Source organism: Dermochelys coriacea, chromosome 1 (assembly GCF_009764565.3).
Source record: "Dermochelys coriacea isolate rDerCor1 chromosome 1, rDerCor1.pri.v4, whole genome shotgun sequence".
Taxonomy (NCBI): Eukaryota; Metazoa; Chordata; order Testudines; family Dermochelyidae; genus Dermochelys; species Dermochelys coriacea.
Window position 1 is genome coordinate 306,212,877 of NC_050068.2, and position 26,020 is coordinate 306,238,896.

Here is a 26,020-nt window from a genome sequence, read left to right on the forward strand (position 1 = left end):
GAATTCAGAATGCTATGTAACATATTTTGGGACCAATCATGCTACATGTTCAGTATCTCTCAGATGTGTAAATGCCCAGTTCTGTAAGGTGCTGAGAGCCCTGAACTATCATTGAAGTGAATTATGGGTGCACAGAGCATCACAGGAGGTGCTCAGTACCTTCAGGAGCGGATCCTAAAACCAGCCAGTCCCCCAACAAGCACCCTGAATTTAGACCTAATCTGTTTGTCAGTATCCCTTTAATAAAAGTCTTCTGGGATACAGGATGTGCCTACTAATATGTTTTTAAAAACATCTGTTTAATGCTTTCTTACAAGTTATCAATGCAAAATAACTAGCCTTCTTAAGGAAAAAGTATCCTCCCATACAAGCCCCCAAACTTCCAAAAACACATCTCCAGTGTACACCCTGTGAAAAATAAAAACCTAGCTTTACAATCGGTACAAAGGAAATAAGCGTAAGAGAAAGAGGCCACAACAAGCCTCAGGGCCTGGAAAGACTCTCAGTGACTACAAAGGGCTTTGCCCAAGGTCTGCAAGAGGCTTGTGGCCACTGTGCTATTAGCTTCTCCAGAGAGGACAGGCATAGCAGCACCATTAGTGAACCCAGGTGAGGGGAATGCAGGCTGCACCCTCCTCAAGACAGGCACAGTTTAAATTTGTGAATAATCTCCATGAGCAATTTCTTATTTGAAATGTCAAATTTAAAAATCTCCAATAGGTTCAATATAAAAGTAAGCTCTAGTCATATCCTCCCCAGAAGACACATGGATCTTTCCTTACAAATATCAAAAGGGAAACAATACAATCCTTAAATGAGCCATGTTATCTCCAGATCCACTCTAGTAGAAACAGATTAGGATTCCAACTGCATCTGATTAGCCCTGCCTTTAATAAAACTTGCTAACTGATCTGTATCACAGGCAATGAAAATGTCCATCTATTTTTCCCTGCATTTACTAGTAAATGAGAGAGTACTCTGCACTGTGATCTAAAATGTCTTCCTTTCATAGGAAGATCCAATATCTAGCATCTTCAGTCAAGCTGGATAAGTCCAGAAACTTTACTGGGTTTTTTTGTTTGTTTTTTGGGTGGGGGGTTGCCATAGAACAAGTTGTCACAACACTCAAATAATTTCTAACTCCAGTCTTGATCATTGGAGATAAAGGTTATTAGGAATATTCCCCTTGAGACTTAATCTGATTCATGGGTTTATAAACTTCCACCTGCTGACTTAGCCAGTTTTCCTCTTATTAGTTGGATAAAGGGGTAGCAAATGAAACTGGCTGAGGAATAGAAGCAGAAGCTCTGGTACATGCCCTCTGGTGCTGAGGAGCCATGGAAGCCCCTCCATGTGAGGCAAGATTGAAAAGTTGGGTTTGTTTAGTCTGGAGAAGAGAAGACTGAGAGGGGACATAACAGTTTTCAACTACATAAAAGGCTGTTGGAAGGAGAAGGGAGAAAAATTGTTCTCCTTAACCTTTGAGGACAGGTCAAGTAGCAATGACTGCAGCAAGGGCAGTTTAGGCTGGACATTAGGAAACAATTCATAACAGTCAGGATGGTGAAGCACTGGAATAAATTGCTTAGGGAGATTGTAGAATCTCTATCATTGGAGATTTTTAAGAGCAGGTTAGACAAGCACCTGTCAGGGATGGTCTAGATAATACTTAGTCCTACCCTGAGTGCAGGGGACTGGACTAGATGACCTCTTGAGGTCTCTTCCAGTTCTATGAGGTGATGGGGTAGGGTGACCAGATAGCAATTGTGGAAAAAAAAGGGATGGGGGTTAGGGGCATAATAGGCACCTATATAAGAAAAAGTCCCAAAAACAGGACTGTCCCTATAAAAACATGACATCTGGTCATCCTATGATGGGGTATGTTGGGGGCAGGATGTGGCTGAAGATGGGAAGCAGACCCTCTTTGTGGCATACTCACCTTGGGACACAGCATATTTCCAAGCTGAAACCTACATGGGAGTTAATGCAGCTAGACTATGTGATATGAGAACACTTTGTTCATCCCAAAAGATTCTAATGTTAAGTATTTATTATTAAAATATTAACAATACATTCTTGCAAGGGGTAACATTTTCAGAAGTGCCTAAGTAACTTTGGGCTAGATACACAAAGGAATTTAAGTGCCCAACTACCATTAAATCCAACATTTAGCCACCACTGAGATCTTCAGATCTGAAGTTGAGTGAAATTTTTTCAGCCAATAGTAAATGTGCCAAAAAATGCATTTTGGGGACCTGAAGACTATTTACAATTTTGGATGTAATTTGGCAAATAGTTTGTTTTAAAAAAAAGTTAAAACTGTCAAGACATTTCAGTCAACCCAAATGCAATTTTTGTGTTTTGATTCAGTGAGAACAAACAAAACAAAAATAGTTTCAGTTAAAGCTATTTGTTGTTTTTTTTTTGGTTTGGCTGCTGAACTGAAAAATCAAATATTCATTCAAAATCCCTGCTCAAGCTGCCACCTAGGTTTCTGTCAGTGGGCACTTGGAAAGCACCTAAATCTTGGTGATGCAAAGTGTTTGGCAACCTAGTTTATGCCTATGTCCTGGCAGGATTGACAAACTAGGTTTCCCCTGCCTGTCTCCCCAGCAGGTCCCAATTTGCCTGGCATACTTTAAGCACACCTAACCTGCATGAAAGATGATCAGGATGATTAATTATTCCCAATAGCCAGAGCACTCAACAGGGATGTGTGAGACCTAGGTTTAAATCCCTAATCTGGAGCCTGAATTTGAATCTCCCCCCTCCAAAATGAGTGTCCTAATGACTGGCTAGAGGGTGTCCTCGAATTGGGCTCTCTCCTGTGGAAAATGTTCCACTTTTTATAATAAAGTATCATTAGAGGAGTGGAATGGATGCTGGGTCTCCAATTAAATGACTATTTAATCCAGAGTGAACCAGTTTTAACAGGAGAGTCTAAGGGAGCCTGTATCAAAATATCCCATAAAAAAAATCATTCAGGCATAGGGAAGAACTAAACCTAAGTCTCCAACATCCTGGGTGAGTGGTCTAACACTGGGCTGATATTTATCAGTAAACTGCTATTGCTAGCCAGATTTTTAATGGTGCCTGAGCACACCTACCAGATCTGGCTCTGCAGGCAAGATAGGTGAGAAATGTCTCTTCCCCTGGTTTGTGGATCACGTTGGAGATTAGGCCTGAGGTAGGCATCTAGATACTTGCCTGAGTCAGCAGTGGGCACAGCTAAATATAAACATATACATCTAGGAACAAAGAATGTTGGCTATGCTTACAGGATGGGGAAGCAGTTCTCTAATAAAGATTTGGAGTGTAGTGGATAATAAACTGAACATGAAATGTAGTGGATAATCAGCTGAACATGAGCTCCGAATGTGACACTCTGGCCAAAAGAGCCAATGCGATCCTTGGATGCATAAAGGGGAATCTCAAGTAGGAGTAGAGGGGTTATTTTACCTGTGTATTTGGTACGGTGCTACTGCTGCTGGAATACTATGTCCAGTTCTGGTGCCCACAATTCAAGAAGGAAGTTGATAAGAACACAAATTGGAGAGGGTTCAGAGAAGAGTCACAAGAATGATCACAGGATTAGATAGCATGCCTTATAGTGATAGACTCAGGGACTCAGATCCACAAAGATATTTAGGCTCCTAATGTCTATTGATTTCAAAATTAATGGAAGTTAAGAGCTTAAATAACTTTGTGCATCCAGGCCACAGTCTGTGCCTTTGATCCCCATCTGTAAAACGGGGATAATAGCACTTCTCTACCTCACAGAGGTGTTGAGCATAAATACATTACACATTGAGGTTCTTGATATTAGGTAATGGAGGCCAGGTGAGTACATAAGAAAGAGAAGACAAAACATTGTTATGGAGTTGACACTTATGAAGAAGTCAGAGGTAGAGTTGGTTTGAGAGGGTAGTTCCAGCCTTTATAAGATCATTTAAATCTTCTGTCTAATAAAGAAAAATCTTTCTGTATTAGAAGCATGCATAGGTGCTGACTCCATGGGTGCTCCAGGGCTAGAACACCCATAGAAAAAAAATTAGTGGGTGCTTAGCATCCATCAGCAGCCAGTTCCTCTCCCACCCTCCCACTGATCAACTCATCCCCCACCCTCCCAGTGCCTCCTGCCAGCTGTGATCAGCTGTTCTGCAGCATGCAGGAGGCTCAGGGGAGGGGGAGAACTGGGCAGGAAAAGACAGGTGGAGCAGGGACAGGAAGATGAGGGGCAGGAGCAGGGGCTTAGCACCTCCAGGGAAAGGAGGAAGCCAACACCTGTGGAAGCATGCTATTAATAATCAAAAGTTCCTTGCCAGCAGCATTTTAAAACTGTCACCTTTCTAGCTTTTAATTAGAAAATTTATGTTGTCTGTGCTGTTCATCTCTAATTCTCCCAGTTCTGACTTATTTATTGTTTCCTTTTCTCTCTTTTTCCTGTAGATGATTAAAAGGATGGTATTGGTAAAAAAGCCAAGTGTTACAAAAACAAATTTTAACATGGAATTTTGCTTCAAGGCTAGTGGCATGTTAGGTCAAAGTCCAAACACCTTAACATGACAAAATATAAAAAACATGAAATTGCATTTCAAGTTTAGTAACCAATGATCTGGTTTTAATATTATTTAGAAAGGATTAAACATCTTCCACAATACTGTTTGACTTGAACAAGTTCCCAAACACAAAGTTAAACAATAAACTTTTCTGAGTCCCAGACAGCTTGTTAAGCCTAGCTCTCCAATGACTATTATGCTGCAATGTTTTTGACTGCATGACAGACTAGCACAAGTGATAAGTTAACAAACAGAACTAGAGCAATTTGAAACTATTTTAATGTGAAAAAAATATATTGCTATTAGTACGTTAAGGGGACAAATGCTTCCTGAATGCAGGCTATACAATATGAGTGTGATCTTCCCTAACTGAAATCAATGGGAGCTTAATATTGACTTCATTCACAGTAGAATTAGATCCATTATCAGAACATCTAATTAAATTATGCAAGTTATTAAAAGAAAAAGTTTCCTATTAAGATTTTTATGACTAATTTATATCCTAAACCTTATGAAGGAAAGTTTTTGGCAAATATTGTATAGTTACATCTGTGCAAAATAATTTTTTTAAAAAGTTAATCCAAACAATGTAGACACTTAAAAAAAAATAATGAGCCAAATCCAGCCTTACACTTCATTAGTTCATCACTGAATATGTCCCATTATCTTTTAAATTGCATCAAAATAGGTAATGCAGAGAACACACTCCAAGTTACATTTGGAAAGTACATAGTATTTATGATACAAAGTAAAAAAAAGCTAATAACCTTCTTCAGAGTTGTGCTCTTCTGATATGCACAAATATATTTTATATACAGATTAGTATCTAAAGGGCCAGATTTTCCAGACCAGCAAGGAACTTTTTGGTGAAAGACTGTAAAGGTGAAAAAGTCTCTGAAACTTGTTTACAGCTCCCCAAAACTGGAGATGCAAGGCAAAGGCTGCTTCAATCTACATTTGGATATAAGAACCTGATCATGCAAACACATATGCATGTGCTTAGCTTTACTACAAATAGCGTTGTACCTTCTCTCTATCATCTAGTCTAGTGAGTAGGGTATTTACACAGGATGTGGGAGATCCATGTGTAGCAAAATACCTTGTTCACCTCAGTAGGCTCAGTCCTTTTTAGCCTTGGAGACTCAGGTTTGGGGCAAGGCGAATCCTTATAGGTAGCACAGAGTCCTGCTACTCCTCTCATCAGTCAGTCCCTTGTGCTTGTTTTCCTTCCCTTCTGGGGACCAACTGTAGCCTCCCTACCGGGAGAGTCTAGTGCCTAGCTGCAAACAGCCTAGTGGCAGCTTCCTTACTCTCCCCTTCCTACTACCCAGGGGAGGGTTTAAAAAGGTCCCAAGTAGTTGGAGTCAGCTGAACCTAATTGGTTCCCTAGCAACCTCTTTTTCAGCTGAACTTTATTGTCCCATGGTTCTCTCTCCTCAGTGGATAGGGAGGGGCCTTTTAATCCCCTGGGACTAATTACTATCCCCCTTTTGTAGCTGTTTGTCCTGGGTTTAACCACACATGATTCAAGTTCCACTGCCCACCCCCTTAGGTGAGTGCCCTACACACTAGGCTACAGAGACAGTCTAACTCTTGCACTCTCCTGACTAATATTTAATTATTCAGTTATTTAATTAAAATGGAACAACTTCATAGGAGAGAGTGAAGGAATCACACATGTACCTGTGAGGTGATAGTTGCAGTTCAAACCCCTTCTCCCTGTCAGGAGATAGGGGATTTGAACAGGGGGTCTTCCCCTAATCTGGGGGAGTTCCCTGTCCACAAGGTTATAAGGGAAATCCCCTACTCTTGGTCCTCTGCCACCCCCCAGATGTTTTATGTAAACTTGTCTGAGGAGCCAAATCCAGTAGGTTTGAGCATACTTACCAGTTTAGGCCCCCACACGTGACTTAGGCAGCTGAAGGCCTATCTTTCCTGGTTTGTGAATCACTATGGGGCTTTGGAGTGGGAGATAGGCATCCGGACATCTAACAGGAGACAGCAGTGTGCATGCTCCTGTGGGAGATAAGCACCCAGGTGCCTAGAGTGAGACTGCAGAACGCATGCCCAGAGGCAAAATCGTAGGCACCTAGTGAGTTTAGGCACCTAATAGGGTTGCCAATTTTGGTTGGCTGTATTCCTGTAAGTTTCATCACCTGACATACTCTTTAATTGAAGATTAATCTTTAATTCCTGGAGACTCTAGGACAATCCTGGAAGGTTGGCAACTCTATGTCTACAAGGTTCAGCAGCAGCCATGCAGGAGTTTTCTGGGTTGCAGTGTTGCCCAAAAACGGAACTTAGGGACCTCAGAACTTTGTGGATTGTACCCAAAGTGCTGCCAAATACAAAGAGTAAACAAATGGAAAAAGAGAGCTGTTTATTTAATATCTGTAAGTTATACTCCTCTAGGTGTTGCTTGCACCACTAGTAATGTTAGCAGTCGTATGCTAAAATATTGTCAGATAAAGGAGAATTTTTAAGTTGATGGTGTCTTTTTAAATGTAGAGTAAGTGTGGTACAGGCTTGTGTTTGGCAAGTGACACAATGTGGAACTGCGTAGTCAAGCATAGGGTGTAGTACCGCCACAGGGTCCAGTCCTGCAAACACTTACACATATGACCTGCTTTAGCGAAGTACTTATGCATGTACCTAACTTAAACACATAAGAAGTTACAATGAAGCTAGTGCCCCTTAATGTTAGGCATCTACTTATGTATCTTGATGGATCGGGGCTACAAATAGTCCCATTAGTGCCAATGGGACTGCTTATGTATGCAAAGAGATTCAAAAGCGTATTCGTACCATGCGCCTCACCATGCGCAACAAATGCATTTGTGCGTGTGTAACTGAGAACACAATCTGCCTCAAAGCTTTCAAATAGATAGATTTGCTATTTCCAGCCTGGGCAATGATCTTTATGCAGGTTATGAACTCTGTAAACAGGCACAGTAAACTATAAAAAAAAATGCTGTCACCTGAACTTTATGTATCAGACTAGAAAAGGCTCATGGACAATTCTGGAATAGTTGTTTTAAAGATAATCGCACAAAATAGGAAAGATCCTAATCAGAAAGACTTTAGCACATAGCTCCATACAATCTGCCTTGTAGTGAAAATAGATACAAAAAAAATCCAGTGAAAAAAGGATGGCACTGAAAAAATGTCAAGGAATGTCCATATTTATCAGATCCTTTAAGATAAACCAAATCCAATGAAGATATAACATAAATTGCAGTATGCCTATAACACATTCCAAACCCCATATGTCATAAACATTTTCCTTCTGTTTATAACAACCTAATTTTAAGCTATGCAATGTATGCTTGAATTTACCGCTCTGAGTAGATATGTATTTGATATTATGCTGGTTTTTGATCCATGCACTATTCTGAATTAATGTACTTTTGAAAAGTACTAGAGGTCACACCATTGCTTCTGTAGGCTGAGCTCATTGCACACACCATGGTTTCCTTGCATTCCTCCATTTCCTTCCACAAGTTCTCTGAGTGCCACTCTCCCATCGCCATTTATTTCAGGGACATATATAATAGTTAAACTCATACAATTTTTAATTCGTGAAATTATTTTTTTTCTTTCTATCTGAGAGATAAGTCATTAAGGGTGTCAACATTTTATGTTTGATTGGCGGGATGGGCAGAGCTGAAATGGAAGAGGGGTATGTTGGAAGGTGGTAATGGTTGCTGTCAACCAGTTATTTGCTCTATAGACAATTACAGACCGACTTAAAGTTACTAGGCGTGCTAACCAGATGCCAGGCGCACTCTGTGTCCCTGATTTCTCCCTTCCAGTTTACCAGTTTTTACCAAAATCGATAGAGGTCTACCCACTGACTCCTAGAATATTCTCTAAAATTTTGGAATTGATCGTATACAGTGTTCAAACATTATCATGTTAAATCCACAGAGACAGAGAGGCAGAGAAACGCCATCAAGTTGAGTGTAGGGCCTCACTTTGCTTAGCCAATGAAAACAGAAAAGATGTCACTTGCGATACACAATGGAAACTTTGCATTCACTGGACACGTGTTAATTATGTCATTTGCATTGTTCTAGTGATCCCATCTCCAAGGCTCTGTTTTGGGAGGTCTGGGGCAAAATCTGAAACTGAGGCCCCCACCCTTCCAAAGAAATTATCATGGAGATAATGAGTCATGAAATGACAGAAATCATGAGATCAAGAATGTAAAAACACCGAGAGAAGCCCTGGGGGAGAGGGGACTGGAGAGTAAGCCTGGCCTGCACTAACCTTAAAGCAGTGGCTCCTGTCCCATAGGACTGGACCCAGCTCTCCACTCCAGGTGTTGAGACCTGGTGCATGGGGCCACAGCGCCATTCAGCTTTGGCCCGGCCAGGCTGGGCCAAATCAGAGGGGCACTATAACCCCATAAACCAGGTCCCAATGCTACTTGGTTTGGCCTTCTTCTCCCCCCTCCCCCCCATGGATGGCCCTGCCCATCTGGCTGGAGCTGAATTGCTCAGTGAGATTTAGGGCTTAAAACTGGGAACTTGGAACCACAACTCATGATTTCTATTCCTGACTCTGCCGTGGACTTGCTATGTGATCTCTGGCAAGTCTTATAAACACTCTGTAGTACCTAGTCCCTTTTACATCTATTTTGCACAGGTGTAAATGACTACATGAGGGTACAGAGGATCAGGTCCTCTGTCTGCAGGAGATATAGTATGATATATTTTTATACAAATGTTCATAGCCAATTTCTAATACTGAATGTAAGAATATGAAGTTAGGCAAGAAAAGCACTTAGGGCCCAATTCTGTCATCTATGCTTATGTTAAATAATACCGTATTCTATGAGTACTACTTGGAATGAATAAAGGTGGCTGAATTTGGCCCTTACGTGTCACAGGTACAGCAGCAGTAACTCACAAATACATATTTTTGCATTTTCATTCTCCATCTTTGGCCCTGGAGAGATCACCTTGAAAACTCATATCTTGTGTCATTTTTCTAATCCTGTTCTTTGGTCAGTGCTTGTGCTTATTCATCCTACCTTTATCTTGAAGCAAGTAAGGGTGGAAAGCATATAGCCAGGACTCTCTGACAGTACAATTTGTACATTCCACTTCTTTTATTTGAATAGATTGCACCAGCTCACTATTGAACTGTTTTTCAGCTGGGGCCAGCTTCCAAAATGCTCCACACCATCGTATCTATGCCAGCCTTCTTTTCAAAGTGCAGCTGTGGACAATGGCAAAAGTTAAGTCATGAGAAGAACTTGAAAAAAATGGGAATCAAGCTGAGGTCCTGCTACCTAATTTTTGCTTCTGAAAGAGGTTTCAGCTTCCAGTTAAGGTGTTTATAAATCATCTCTCTGATTTTAGGATCAATATGTATCTGGGATATCCATGTGTTCTGCAGTTTGTGTCTCATATTGCTAATCTAAAATAACATGGCATCAGCATGGTAAAAAATGTAAAGGAAACATCTGTTTCTCCTTTTTATGCTGGGTGACAATCCATTTGTTAACGTTAGAATAGCACTGACTATGACATTAATAACAGTTTTGGTGCTGGCTATTATTCTGCCAAAGCAGGTGCATCAGGAACTAGAGAGCAGACAAAGAGCATATGACTTGCTTTCTTGATCACGGCTATCCTTACATGTGGGTGATCATTCGATTGATCCCTTTTTCTTTACCTTTTCCTTTTAAAAATAATAAGGATCTATCCAAGTCTGTTGTAGCTGTTTATACTTCTGTCCTATTAGTGCTGGATGATGAATGATCCTGCATGGGAGCACAAGGGGAATTGTGGGGTAGGGAGAGCCTTCTACACTGGTTGGCAGAGGGGTACACATACTGTACCTCCACAAAGAAGTAGAAGGCACCTCTAATCATGTTTTTCACTACCTCTGGAAGCATTGTGTCTGCCTGGGAGCACACAGAATGCCTCTGGGGACGGGCATTTGTGTGTTCTACCTCCATATCCTCCTTGGAAGGCTGGTCCCTGTTCAGAGGCAATAGACAAGAGCCTTTAATCTGTATTAGTATTTTGAGCACTAATGAAGGGCCTCATCATATTTTGTTACATTATAAGGGCCTGATCCAAAGCCCATTGAAGTCAATGGAAAGATTCCAATTGACTGTGAAACAAATTATATCAGGCCCTGAATCAATCAAAATGATATCTTTAGTGTTGATTTTGTTTTGGAGGGCAAAGGCTGTTTTTATTTTTGTTTTGCACAGCACCACACATTTTGTCAGCGTTTATGAAATAATGAAACAACAAATAAAAATAATCCTTTAGTTGTCCTGTAGTCATAGGACTGTAGGGTTTTTCTTATTAAAATATGAACTCCTTTATGTTAGTTTTGGAAGTGCAAGATATTATAGTATGAGATTCTACAAATTAAGCAGATAAAATAAAAAGAGTAAAATTCTGGTTTGTTGACACATTTGCTTTTGGCAATGAATCATTTCCCATCTAGGTTAGATACCTCTATCACTAAAGCCAACAAGTTAGTGTGAAACACAGACATATAAGCAAATTGTGAAAATGCTGATGATGCATATTAGTGGTAGGTTGGCTGACTGCTTTATAAAAATAACCACTGGGCTAAAGGTTATGAGGAAGTGCCTCAAGGCTTTGTGGATCAGACTGTTATTGCAGTGATTTTTGTAGGCACCTAAAAGTCGAGTGTTGCAAAGCTAAAGTCCCTTTGTAAAACTGGACCTCAATCTCTCAGGGTATGTCTACAATGCAATGTAAATCCAGAACTAGTACAACTCAAGTTAGCAGATCCTGGGTTCATTAACACAGGGCTTGAGCATCTACAACCATTTATAACCCCAGGTTAGGAATTGTTGAACTCTGGCTCCAAACCTGGGGCTCCAGCATTATGCAAGCCCCAATCCAACAACCCATATCTCCAGGGCCTAAATTCTCATAGAATATTTCCTGGAGCTCCTAGTCTCCCATCCCGCTCAGGGCTTCAGGCCCACGGGGGGATCCCCGGCAGCTCAGGGCTCCCGGCTTCAGGTGTGGAGCCCCAAGCACCCCTAGAAACCGGCTCGCAGACCCCCAAAGGGCTGCAGACCCCCAGTTGAGAACCAACAGAATCAGGCTGGAGTCATTATTTACCAGAACTCTGCTCCAGACAGCTCCAACTGAATTTAAGCCGTACAAATCTCAGACTTTCTAGCACCTTCCCAAACTATAGCTGCTCTAGCTCTTTATTCCTGGTGCAGTATGGGAAAACTTGACTTTCCACCAAACGTGATTGACAAGAGGACAAAAAAAGTCAGTCCTTTTTGGGAATATGGAATACTTCTGGCAGACTCCCAGAGCACAAATCCAGTGGGGCTGTGTCTCCAGTGCAAAGCCATAAGGCTTGAAGCCTGGATCTCGGCTTCACTCAGGCTCAGCCCCTCCACTCCTGTGGACTCGGAAACCTGGGTTAGCACAATTTGTGTGTAGATGGGAAGGGAGGTTAGGCTTGAAAGCGAGTTCAAACCATGGGCTTACATTGCTGTGAAGACATACCCTCAGACAGTGCCTCAGTTTCTGATCTGTAAAAATGGAGAGGATACCTACCTTACAGAGGTGTTGTGAAGATAAATCCCCAGTACTACATATCTGAGCACTTAGTATCCCTTTTTTCAGAGTAGAGAGTGGAAATCTGTCAAAATTTGTTAGTCTCTAAGGTGCCACCAGTACTCCTTTTCTTAGTATCCCTTGTGACTCACAGAGGCACCTTTACTGACAGATGGTTATTTAATTATCTATATGGGATTATTTAAATCCATTTCCTAGAGAACAGATGTTCACAATACAATTCCCACCTCTGACACTGCCGGTGGAGAGACTATGGACCAATTCCCCTTCTCAGGACTGCCTGGTTTGTGCTGTAGCTTGGGCAGCATGGCCGGGACACTGCCACTGAGTTGCTGGATGAGAAGGTAATATTTCTTCAGGTACCAATACTCTCAAGTAGTAACACAGGGGAGAAGATCTGCTTTTAAATCCGATTTTTTTTTTTTTGAAGGCAGCATAAATAGCCCCCCTCTGTCTGAACACGTTTTGTCTTCCGGCCTTAGAGGAACCACCTAAGGGCTGGATCCGGCAAGTCTCTCCCGATGGGCTTGCAGGAACCAGATCAGTGAGTTCAGTGGGGCTCTGCAGCTGCCGCTGGGAGCAGGCTCAGGGGCGGTTAGGGATGAGGAGTGGGGAGGCAGTTGCGGTCTTTCCACTGTACTCTGGGCGGTGCGTGGCCCTTCGGGGGAAGTCCAGGTCCCCCGGAGTTTGCTTGGGGGCAGTTACCCAACGAGGGAGAGGCAAACAGCAGCAAAGGTGGAGGGGAATCCCGACGGGTGGCAGGGCCCAAAAGGCCACTGGGGCTCTGCGGGGCCTGGCCAAGTTTGGATCCCCTCCCAGACCCCCATTGCCCGCTCCCCGAGCCAATGCCTCGCTTGTTGTCCCCGCTGAGTCCGGCTCGTCGCTGCTCGCCTGGGCTTAGTCGCTGGGCTGCTGACCCAACTGGTTGAGGGGAGCGTCGCAGGAACCGCCCCCTTTTCACCTGGAAAGTTGGGGCGCGGGGAGACGGAGCTGTGGGGCCGCGGGGCTCTCCACGTGGGCGGGGCCGGGGGGGGCTCTCCACGTGGGCAGCGCCGCCGCCGCCGCCGCCCCCCTCCCGGGAGAGGGGGAAGGGCCGCTTCCCCCGCGCTCCCGGGCCCCTGCGAGGCAGGCGGTGAGTCACGGCCAGGTCAGGACCGCGCGGGGCGGGGCGGGGCGGGGCGGGGGAGCCGAGGCCACCCGCTGATTTACCGCTGGGAGCCGCCACAGGAGCGGCAGAGGCGCCGAGGGAAGCGCGCAGCGCCAGAGTGACCGGCGCCTCCAGGTGCCTTGGGGAGCAGCAGGGCGGCGCCCCCCCCCCCCCAGCAGCGAGGTCGCCTCCAGCTGGCGGGAGCGCAGCGCGGGAGTCGGGGACCCAGATGCGGAGCGGCTGCCTCGGCTTCCCCGCCCGCTCAAGGTACCAACGGAGAGCGCCGGGGACCGGCCTGTCCCGCCAGCCGGGTCCATGCTCAGCCCCCCGCTCCTCCCTCCCCGTGTGGGAGGGGGATTCCCCCCGCGCCCGGCTCCGCGCGCTGGAGCCTCAGCGGCCCGGGGAAGGGGCCAGATCCCGCCGTCCTCAGCCTGAGCGAGGACGGGAGGATCTGGCCCCAAACTCGTGCGAATCCGAATCGACCCCGTTGGCTGTGGCCGTGGACTGGAGCCCGCGGCCAGGGGGGGCGGGGAGGAGGGGTTAGCGCACTTGTAGCTGTCAGTAAGCCCGGGGACCGCAGGGGCGGTGGGGCGGGGCCGCGCGCGCCTGGGGCTGAGCGCGAGGAGAGCGAGGCTGCAGGATTCAGGAGGGAGCGACGCCGCCGAGGGCAGAGGCGGGAAGGTGAATGAAGACGGGGGGCGCGCGCGCGCGCGCGCGGCGCCTACAGTCACCCGCTCGGGAACCACCGCCGTCTGACTCAGCCTGACGGCCGCGGCGGGGAAGCGGCCGAGCCGCGCAGTAGCCGCCAGGAGCCCCCGCACCCTCCGGCGCTGAACGGGGATCGCCTCGCCCTGCCCGCAGGTGCGCGTGCATCTCTGCTGGCGTCCTTAGCGCTGCGCCTCCCGGGCGGCTTCTGCCCTCGCGCATTCCCAATGAGATGACCCGGCTGCTCGGGAATGTGGCGCGCGGCGTTGGTGTCCTGCTAGAAACCCTAGAGCGGACCCCGGCTGGCATACCGCGTGGTTGGCTTTAGCAGAGGCAGGTACTGTATGCATGTTGCACCGCCCTGGCGTGGGAGTCGGTTAAGGGGCTCAGATTAATGCCGACCAAGGGAAACGTCAACTCCACGCTGGTGTCTTCTGCAGTAGTGTTTTATTTTACAGCAATCGCTGCTTTAGCAGCTGGACGCTTCCCGGGTTTGAGATGTAATAATAAAACCCTTTACCCCCCTCCTGTGTGTGAGGAGCGTCACAGAGTCTAATTTTGACATAATCATGCCAGTTCTTCTAAACTTTTATCAGATGATTATCTCTATACTTTTTTCATTTTTAAGATATCCTAGTCAATTACTACAAGGGTAATTGTTCCAAACGGCATTAGAAAGAAAATGCCACACTTACAAAGCCCTCTCTCCAGAAATGTTGTAAGAAGCATCACATTGTATAACACAATAAGAAGAGGAGTACCCGTGGCACCTTAGAGACTAACAAATTTATTAGAGCATAAGCTTTCGTGAGCTACAGCTCACTTCATCGGATGCATCGACTAACAAATTTATTAGAGCATAAGCTTTCGTGAGCTACAGCTCACTTCATCGGATGCATCGACTAACAAATTTATTAGAGCATAAGCTTTCGTGAGCTACAGCTCACTTCATCGGATGCATCCGATGAAGTGAGCTGTAGCTCACGAAAGCTTATGCTCTAATAAATTTGTTAGTCTCTAAGGTGCCACGGGTACTCCTTTTCTTTTTGCGAATACAGACTAACACGGCTGCTACTCTGAAACCTATAACACAATATTTAGGCTTGTATGTCAGTCCCTAGGAGCCAGCCACCTACCGTACATATGTTGCTTTTAACATGCATCTTGTGTACTATTTTTCTTGTCAGCTATTATACTTTCTCTTTGTGACTGTCTGTTTGCAATGATCATATAGACCATTAGCTGTGCTGTTTGGGGCATAAGAGGTGCAGAAATGCAAATGAAGTCAAAGGCTTTGGGTTATTCAGATGGTTTTGTCAAATTTAACTTGAAAGTTCATTTTAGAAAAAAATGTGTTTTAAATATTTGGCTACTGATACATTTTTGCATAGTCAATCAGGCTTACATCAAGTTAAATGCTTTTTTTTTTTTTTAAAAAAGTATACTATCTTTCAAATGACCAGATTATGTACTTTACAGATCTGGTGTATTTAAAATATTTCTTGCTGTTGTATTGTAGATTTTTTATTTTAAAGATTAAATTTGTTCACAGTTAGGAATAATTTATACTCTGTAATGAAACCTTAGTACTGTGCCCATATCAACATTAAGTTAGATGGTCTCTTCTTTATAAATATTTATGTATGTTCTAGAAACTGTAAGTATTTAGGTTAATCCTCACCTCCTAAAATGTTGAATAATATTTAAATAATACAAACATGTTAATATCTGTGCAGTTCATTGGGATTTGTTGCATTTATAATCTACAGGATTTACTTTGAGAAGCTGCAATGTATGGATGTTTTCAGTTTTCCCAAAATACCTTTGCATGTTGTGGTAATTCATTTGCTTTTGATATATCTCATTCAAAATGTCCTTTTGCATTGCTGGGAAGCAGAATTAGGTGGGAATCATTTTTGAGATTCAAAAAGGCACAAACTCATACTTAGGCAAGGTACAAAAGTCCCACTTCTCTATAAGAGCTGTTTAAATATTTGCAGCTAATATTTACAGTGTGTTATCCAATAAAGACCACAACGCTACTGTTTTGCAAGAGTCACACATTAAAAACAAAATAACCTGAGAGATTAACTACCTCATTGTCCTTTGTACCCATTACCTCCTTAAACTTCTATAGCCATAGATAATTTGTAATACAGGTCTTTTAGTACACAATTGATAATTTGAAGAAAGGTAAATACACCAAATTAGTTATGTACAATAATCGCTTTTAAATTCTTATCAAAATCTATTTCCAGAGGGTTGCAGAAGTTTTGTCTTGTCTTTTGTCTTAGTGTTTTTCAGAATTTATGACCATTCCCTAACACTTGTTTCTCTTGAGACACAGCTGCAGATCTTCTTGTTAGAAGGTTGCTTTCTTTACAAAGGTAGTTCTGAAGCCAGCCTATGGCTTACAGTTGATGGTAATGCAATGGGAAACAGAGTAATTAAGGCCTAAATCAGTTAGAAACCCAAAACTTAGCACAGGTTCATTGAGAGGTTCATGAACAAAGAATTGTTAGCAAATTTTGGCCTCTTACCTCATCAAGTGTACAAGTCCCTAACCTCCTCTTTCCCCCGCTCTACTGGCTCTGAGACCCCTCCTTCATTTGTAATCTTCTGGGGGCTTGCATGGTGACCTGCAACCCCCTTCTGCTTTGTCCAGTGCTGTTGGGGGGCCAAGTGGCTTTTCCTCATCCTTCTGTGATCCTCCAGGGGCTGCTCCACATTGTTTATCTCAGAGGGGAAAGAGAATGGCCTCTTCGGTCTGCTGGACCCCAAATCAGAGTAAAGACATTCTGGAGCTCACCCTAGCCAACTGGCAGCTGTGTAGCTGTAAATATGCCTGACTCCACAGCAGCCAAGGGAACCTGATGCCTGAAAGATACCTCAGAAATCAGGGCTTCCCTAGCTACAGTGCAGACTCCAGGGCAGCGTCCACACAAGGAATTCTGAGGTCTCTCTCAGGACCCAGCACCCCTTTGTAGTAGGCACCTATCTTAACTCTACACATTGGGACAGATACAGTGTCTTCACATGTTTGTACAGTACCTAGCACAATGGGATCCTGCCTGGGATCTCTGGGCTCAATAGTAATACACATAATAAATATTAATAATACCAATGATAAAATGGGGAGATAAAAGAGCAGTCGCCTGGTATCCTCTGAAGATCCCAGGACCAAGACACTGGCCCCAAGGAGCCTTAAGGATCCCAGTTCCAAGGTGTGTTGGCGGGGAGGGAAGAGAGCGGGGAATTCTCAGGGATATTTGCCACCTGTCACTCTGAACAAACGCATAGGGGTTTCTTGTCTGCAAACCAGCTCCCCTAGCTTTAGTACATGAAACCCATGTGACCAGGTTTCCCCCACTTATGGTCATTACCTCTTTGGGCTGCATTTAAAGCATTGGCACAAAGACCGAATGTTTAAACAGCCCATTACCAGTCAGTGGAGGCATCATCTTGTGCATCTTGTCTATGGTTGCCTCCTTTATAGAGTGTGTAGTCATTGAATTCACAGTTTGCAGATTCTAGCCATGCTCTTTCTAGTTCCCTAGTCTACCCAAACCTCTCCTCTCCCACGTAGTTCTATGGAGTGAGCCACTGTGGAGGTGAGCTGACCTCAATGTAAAGTATTGATCTGCATGGCCTGCCCATCCCCCACTGTGCAGCCAAACCATCAGGTTCTGTTTTGTTGGGCTTTCTTTCTAAAGAATGTATTTATCTTAGCAATGGTTTTAACAAATCTATACCTCATCCACAGCAGCTAACACAGGCATGTAAGCAGAAACCGTCTTTAAAGCAGTTTTGTCACCCAGGGGAAAAGTAGTGTAGACAGGGCCTTAAAGAAAGGAATAATTAGGTGACCTCTTTTCCCCAGAACATCAGGCCTGTTTTATGTAGAGCTGTTTGAAATCCCACAAATTCTCATTACTCTTAGAATCGCTAACCTTGTGTTGCTTTCCTTGTTTCAAATACCTTTTAGGAAATCCAATCAGGGTTACAATCTAATTTCTAAAGGCAGTCATACACATGGTATGTGTGCTAACTTGTTTCCTTTAACATTAACAAATCTCCCAAATTGCCAAGCTATTTGCCTTCAGGAATATTATTATGTTGTACAGGAAGATAGAGCATTTTTCCTGCAATTTTAAATATGGGAGGAAAAAAAGGGTAAAGTTATTGGGCCAGATTCGTCCAGGTGTAATGCCTGTGAGGGAAAAGGTGTTGTTTTAAGGATGAATATTGCTCAAGGAGATCGAGGGCCATTTCTTGTTTTGTTTTTAAATTACACAATTATATTGTTATGCCACCTGATGTGATCAGATAGTGCCTGATACAAAGCCCATAGCAGTCTATCCTGTTGACTCCAATGGGCTTTGAATCAGGTGGGTACTGTTTGCACAGATATTTGGGTTCGGACGTGAAACTGAAGCAAGAGAATTTGGGGCACTCGATAGTTACTCCTGGGGGAATTCTGCATCACTGCACGTGCGCAGAATTCATGCCCCCTGCAGATATCTTTGTTTCCCAGCAGAAAAATGACTTCTGATGGGGAAGCAAAGGGAAACCACAGGAATGGTCATGCGCCCACTTCCTGACAGTGCAAGCAAGTCGGTTTGGGCACCCACAGCAGCCAAAAGAGATGTAAATCATCACTCAAGGTGGATGGTGGTCTGAGTAGTCATGAGTGTGAGAGAGACACTCTGTCTCTCTCAACTGCTGTTGTGGTGTGCTCCGCGTGGAGGGGCAGGGCTTTGGGTTGTTTCTGAAGAGGGAGACGTGGGGCAGAATCTGTTCCCTCAGACAGAGGAGAATGTAGCAGCCTGCCTGCTTAGTGAATTGTTCCCATTGTTCTTATTGAATTCCCTCGGAGTATAAAACAGGTGTAAACATTTTTACATTTTACATTCCTTTTACATTGCCAGAGTGCTGTAAAGGAACTATATGGTAAAGGACAGTATGGCCTTATAAATGCTTATGATGCTTTAGTGGTTAGAACTGGTCTAAGTTTTTGGACTGAAAAAATTTCCTATTAAAATGTGCTCCATGAACTGTTTGCTATTGATCTTTTTTGGAGATGGTCAGTAGCCAATATAAATTGTGAGTTTGAGTCCCCAGCCCCTACTTGCTCTTCAGTTGCCTAGGATGTAACACTAAGCATATGGATGCATATATTTGTTGACTAATAACTAGAGGTAAACAGTCAATTACTAGCTACACTACTATTAGGCCGAGTTGGTGTGGTGATTTCCTCCAATGCTCCCCACTCCCATTTTCCATCCATTGTACTGTAGTTTAAATAAATTACAAAAATAATTGAAACCAGCTGGATTATATTGCATTATTTTGACCAAAAAAATGCAGAATTTTGCGGAATTTTAAAATATTGTATGCAGAATTTTTAAATTTTTGGCGCAGAGTTCTCCGAAGAGTAGGTGGTGTACAATTTTGCTAGAAGATTTCAATAACAATGGTTTTCATAACATACCGATATCTGGTGTTCTCAAACTTCATTGCACCACGATCCCCTTCTGACAACAAAAATTACTACACGACCCCAGGAGGGGGGAAACAAAGCCTGAGCCCACCCGAGCCCCAGGGCCCAGGATGGGGGGGCCAAAGCCTGAGCCCCTCCACCCTGTGCAGGCAGGGAGGTGGGGGAAAAAACTGAAGGCCAAGGGCTTCAGCCCAAGGCAGGGGGCCTGAAACTTAAGCCCCATCACCCAAGGCTGAAGCCCTCAGGCTTTGGCCCCAGGTGGTGGGGCTCAGGGCTTCAGCTTCAGCCCTGGGCCCCAGCAAGTCTAAGCCAGTGCTGGCAACCCCACTAAAATGTGATCGCGACCCATTTTGGGGGCCCGACCCACAGTTTGAGAACTGCTGCAATATATAATAGTTGCAGAAGAACTTCAACAGAGAGTCTTTGAAGTGTGTTTTACAATTGTATTATACAGCTTCTTCTACTTACTAGCCCTAAGGAAATCAACATGAAATAGATTTTTTTTTTTTGTAGGGGAGGCAATCCTGGAATTCATCAAATTCAGATGAAACCTTGTGTGAAATGAAAAATACTTAAATGCTGTGCCTTCAAAAAATTACTATTTTATTCAGTTTCTTATACCATGCCCATCATTGTGGTATTTGATTCCCAGCAGCATTCTGTTGTGTATGCCACAGCTGCAATTCTTGTCTTATGAGCTGTGTCTGAATAATTTTTCTTCCTGTATGGTAAGGTACAAATAAGGATTCATATCCTTAGTCACTCTTCTCTACTATAGCTCCTTCATATTAATACTTATCCTACTAAATAGCATCCAACTTCTTTTGACATGTGCTGGCATAATTTCTGCTAAGGATCAGTGATCTAGCTTGATAAATTAAAAAAAATAAGGCATATAACTAAATATACGACATTCATTGAAATTCATTTTTTACCACAGAGCTACTTCATTTCAAACATATAGAGAATAGTAAAGGATTGCAGATGCAATTTGATTAAATCGGCAGTTGTTACCATTTGCCTTCTGAAAATTGATTTCCCCCCCCAAAGCTTGACATGCTTACTGATTAAAAACCAGGCACAGACTAAGACAGGTTTCATTTGTTTGTGTTTGTATGCCATCCATGCAAGTTCTAACAGGTTTTGAAATGTACTGTAAGTCTGGTATACTCATAACCTACTGGAAAGGGTGAACTTACTTAGCAATAGCCATTTTTGTTTTAAACTACATGATGACACATCTTTAAATTCTATTGTGTAAAGAAAAACACCTTCTTACTGTGGAGAGATTTCCTGTTTGTGTGTGTTTGCTGGAACTAAACCTTCCCCTGTGTGTTGACCAAACTTTTCTTCGTAATCCAAAATGGTAGTTATGAGCTATCCCATGAGCTTACTTTTTTGGACAGGATATAGTACTTATTTTTACAAAATAACTGTGCATTTGGAGCTGATGACAAAGTATAGGGGCCAAATTATGCCCTTGGTTACACTCCTGCAACCTGACTGAGCTTACTTATTAAAGTTGCACAGGTATAAATCAAGACAGATTTATGTGGCTAACACATTGTAAGTTTCTCATTTCCCACACATGTAGCTTTTGACTGAAGACAAATACTAATGATTCATAGGATCCCACCCACTGCCATAATAGCAGGAGCAGATAAAATGTACTTTGTTGCGGCAGGATTTGATGGGTGAAAACCCCCCCAATTGTGGTAATTTGTGGGAAAACATTAAATCTCTTGTCAGTTTGTCATAACTAGAATTTTAGCAATGTAAAGCAAGTTTTTCTTTTTAAAAAAAACAATAATGGTTTTAATACTTAAATTTAAGCGAGGGTTAGAAAGAGATTTGATGTCTGTTATAACAGGAGCTAAAGTATTTATTCTTTTAATGATAAAAATTGTGTCTGAATTTCGTGTATGTGGAATCTGTCTCTCTTGCAGGATCTAATGTTTTTGCAGGTGGGAATGGGATGACCATGCAGGAGAGGGTGGGAGTAGGTATTGCAGGGCAGGAGCAGGATTAAAAAATAGTCCCACACAGGGCTCTAGTCCAGAGTTTGTCTTGGTCTGCTTTCTCCTCACCACAATTCTCCCCTAATGACTCATTGACTCTGTTAGAGCAGAAAGGTTAAAACTTGACTTTTACTCATTAATTTTTGCTCACTAGGAAGTGATTTGCAGGATTGGGTCCAACATCTCTGATTCAGGGCTGAAAATTTTGGGCAACCCCTCCACCATTGAGCCCCATTGGCTCCAATAGTTAGGGCTTTTGTGGGTCAATAATTAGTTGTAATTTTTTCTTTATAATAAATAAAAACATAATGTTGGGAAATATGTCTCTGTTTAAAATATCTCTAAATATGTATTTGACCCAATGTGCAGCAGCTGCTTCATATCTTTTGAGAGGTAATAAATAGGCTATCACCCTCTATTCTTTTATATCCTTATTTAACACTGAGATGCCTCCAAGAAATCAGCCAACTTAATCCTGGCTGAGTTGAGAGGCAGATGGGGATAGCTGACACTTACTTTTATGTATAAAAGCATTATTTCCTTTTGACCAGAGCAGTTGCCAAAATTTGGGGTCCTATAAGTTGTTTCTGTTACGAGGAAATAATAATGGCAATAGTGGCTCAGACCAATGGTCTATGTAGCCCAATATACCAGTGCCAGGTGATTCAGAGGGAATGAGCAGAATAGGCAATCAGAGTGATCTATCTCCTGTTGTCAATTCCCAGCTTCTGGCAATCAAAGGCTAGAGATACCCAGAACAAGAAGTTGCATCCAGACCATCTTGGCTATTAGAAATAGGAGAAATTGTTGGAGTCAGGAATATACAAAGTTCTGTTTCCCTGGACACAGTAGGAATCAAACAGGATAGAGTTCTTTGCTTGCAGTTCCAAGCCTCTGTCAGCCAACATTCATTTGCAAAAGCTCTCTCTAGGCTTTTTTTTCCTCAGTGCCACTCTCCCAGTGTTTGTCCAGGCTGTATTGTCTTTGGCTTTTTGCTTCTCCTCTTGATCTGCTTCTGTGGTGGATTTTTTTGTTGCTCTCTCTCTTGCACACACATGCCCTGTTAGTAGAACAATACCCTGTAAACTCCCTCTGCCTCCATGTGCTTTGCATATGCCTGTTTTTTGGGTGGAGGCTGTGCTGTTTCAGCTAGCTGCAGAGGTGCAAGTAAGCCAGTCTGGTTCGGTACAGCGTACCAGCAAGAGCCAGCATGCTGTGCCGGACTGGACCGACTTCCCCGGCAGTGATTTAAAGGGCCTGGGGATCCAGCCACAGCGGCTGGAGCCCCAGGCCCTTTAAATCACTGCCGGAGCCCTGCCGCTGCTACCCCGGCAGCCCCCATCCAAGCAGGGCTCCCGCAGTGATTTAAAGGGCCCAGAGCGCCACAGTGGCCGGAGCCCAGGGCCCTTTAATTCTCCCCTAATCTCTGGGGCTCTCAGCTGCCTCTGCAGCTGGTAGCTCTGGGGTGGTTTAAAGGACCTGAGGCTCCCAGTCACAGCTGAAGCCCCAGGGCCTTTAAATCTTGATTTAAAGGCCCCACCTCTTCTGGTTGAGGCCATGCCCCCCTCAGGACTCCAGCATACCAGTAAGTCCTTTAAGTTACTTTCACCCCTGGCTAACTGGTTCCATAAAGGAGCTGACTGGTTTCTGACCACTACTTTAAATGAAAGACAGCTGTTGCAACCACCAGTTGCAACAAGGTTTAATCCAACCCATAAAAACAATTTTAAAAATTGCAAATATATATTAACATTGTATGCATTTGAATGCATCCCTCACCTCTCCCCCATATGTCAATTGTTTAGGGACTAGATTGAAGCTTTGCACAGTGTATGCAGCAGAACAAAGCTGTGCTGCCTTAGGAGGACCCCCCGGGAGGAAGTCACAATTTCTTCCTGGCTCCCACCACTTTGCTCCTGTCAAGGTTCCTTCCCCATTCTGAACTCTAGGGTACAGATGTGGGGACCTGCATGAAAGACCCCCAAGCTTATTCTTACCAGCTTAGGTTAAAAGCTGCCACCAAAGTGTTACATAAAGAACAGGGGAAGTGCCCACTTGGAAACATCTCCCGCCCAAAATATCCCCCCAAGCACTACACCCCCTTTCCTGGGGAAGGCTTGATAAAAATCCTCACCAATTTGCATAGGTGAACACAGACCCAAACCCTTGGATCTTAAGAACAATGAAAAGCAATCAGGTTCTTAAAAGAAGAATTTTAATTAAAGAAAAAGTAAAAGAATCACCTATGTAAAATCAAGATGGTAAATACCTTACAGGTATTTAGATTCAAAACAGATTCAAAATTCAATCAGATTCAAAACATAGAGAATCCCTCTAGGGAAAACCTTAAGTTACAAAAAGACACAAAAACAGGAATACACATTCCATTCAGCACAACTTATTTTATCAGCCATTTAAACAAAACAGAATCTAACACATATCTAACTAGATTGTTTACTAACTCTTTACAGGAGTTCTGACCTGCATTCTTGCTCTGGTCCCGGCAAAAGCATCACACAGACAGACAGACAGAACCCTTTGTCCCCCCCTTCCAGCTTTGAAAGTGTCTTGTCTCCTCTTTGGTCATTTTGGTCAGGTGCCAGCAAGGTTATCTTAGCTTCTTAACCCTTTACAGGTGAAAGGGTTTTTCCTCTGGCCAGGAGGGATTTAAAGGTGTTTACCCTTCCCTTTATATTTATGACAGCTCCTGTGGAGAAGTCATTCGCTATAGCCATTTACCAGCTGTATGTTCCTTCTCTTTTGGACCAGCTCAGTTCTGCTGGCTAGTGCCTTGAGGAAGAGGGGCCTACTTGAAGTGAGAAGTACAAGAGGACTAGTCCCTGCTCTTTTCCCCTCCCATGCCCAAACCCACAGTGCAGGGATCTGTAACATGGCCACAGAGACTTACTTCTCCTTACTGCCCTATGTGGCCGTGTTAGGAGCCAGGCACAATCTGATCCTCAAATTGTAACTTTTGTGGTACAGGAATCATGGGTGAAATCTGGCCCCATTGAAGTCGGTGTGAGTCTTGCCATTGACTTTAATGGACTCTGGATTTCACCCCAATGCTTTGCATGTGTTTGTACAGTACATAGCGCAATGGGGCTGCAGTCTGCAATATAAATAGCAGAGCTGGATCAATTTTTTCATTTGAAATATTTCTCTGTTGAGAAAAAAATTCTTCTTTTTGTTGTTGTCAAAATGGAAGCGTCCATGGAAAAAGGCGGTTTTCTCAAAAAAAAAGATTATGGAAACAAAGCATTTTCTGCGCGGGTCTAATAAACGGTCAATAAGAACAACAACCTGTTACAGTTAGGCTGACCACCCATCCCAAATTGGGCAGAACAGGCCCAAAATGCAGGAATACTTGGAGATGAATCAGGATCAAAATTTTGATATTGGCCCTTATTTTTATGGTGAAAACATGGAAAAGCCTAAATCTAAATACCCCCCTCTGGATCTGAGGTTTGTGGCTTGGCCTGTTTGTAGATTTTACAGTAAGTGTAATAAAATCCTGTATTTGTAGAGGAACACATTTTTGCACTCACACTGTTTAAATCTGGAGTAAAACCACAGACTTCAGTTTATTACAGATTTATGCTGGTGTATATGGGAGCAGAATTTACCCCTGTCTATTTAAGACTTGATATTTCTCTGAAGCAGGACTAGAATCTCTGCTTTGAGAAACACAGTTACCACATATATTTTTATATAACCTGTACCCCCACCTCCCAAAAAATCAGTTTCTGTAAATCAGTTTAGAGAACATATGATAAATACCAGATGGAGAGTTTAATTAAAGACAATGAAAGGTGACAGTACTTGAATATATATCATAAGTCGATTAATTACCTCTCCAAAATGTTATTGAAAATGATAAATGAATTACTGGACTAGTATTCAGGCTTCCTGGCAAATTCTAAGTGGATTTTACTTTTAAATACTACATAATACTATGATGCAAATCCTTTGTTTAAAATCTTTAGATTCTTTGCATTTTTTCCTAAAAACCAGAGCTCCGTATCTTGTTGAAAGAAAGTTGTTTGTAATTAATACTTTGTGTTTGGTGGTGCCATAGGTATCATCCTTCCAGATGTCCCAAAAACTGTGGTTTAAAACTAATACAATCAAACATTAATATTGTTTATGTACATTTTGTGCTTACAAAATTGGGCCCTGATCTTTTAATGAACCTTTCACAGGCATCATGCATACATGCATACCATGCAGGCTTGGGATACCCAGGAGTCGGTCTATCTAAAGCTCATTGCAACATTGGGGACTTTGAAATCCAATAGACCTCCTACTACCAGAGACTATAAGGCCAGGTTTTGCCTTGGAAATGTGCTTAGCTCCTACTGAAGTCACTGGGAAATGCCCATGTGCATTTAAGGACAGAACTTGGCCCATAGTAACTGATTATTCATAATGGTTATCTTGATTATTGGTTAACCCTTCTGATGAGGGCAAACTTGCCAATGTTGTCTGCCACT

General features: G+C 43.2%; 1 protein-coding gene across 3 annotated transcripts in view; it reads left to right on the forward strand.

Annotated features, from left to right (window-relative positions):
- The first annotated feature begins 13,362 nt into the window (after window positions 1-13,362).
- The window catches only part of MET (MET proto-oncogene, receptor tyrosine kinase), a 127,896-nt gene continuing 115,238 nt past the window's right edge, over window positions 13,363-26,020 (forward strand). The window contains exon 1 of one of the 3 annotated variants that reach the window (XM_038384468.2): window positions 13,363-13,571. The gene's annotated coding sequence lies outside the window, so the exon portion shown is untranslated. Of the gene's footprint in view, window positions 13,572-13,913; window positions 14,347-26,020 lie in introns of those variants that run through there. The other 2 variants (XR_006275284.1, XM_038384498.2) reach the window with 2 other exon arrangements.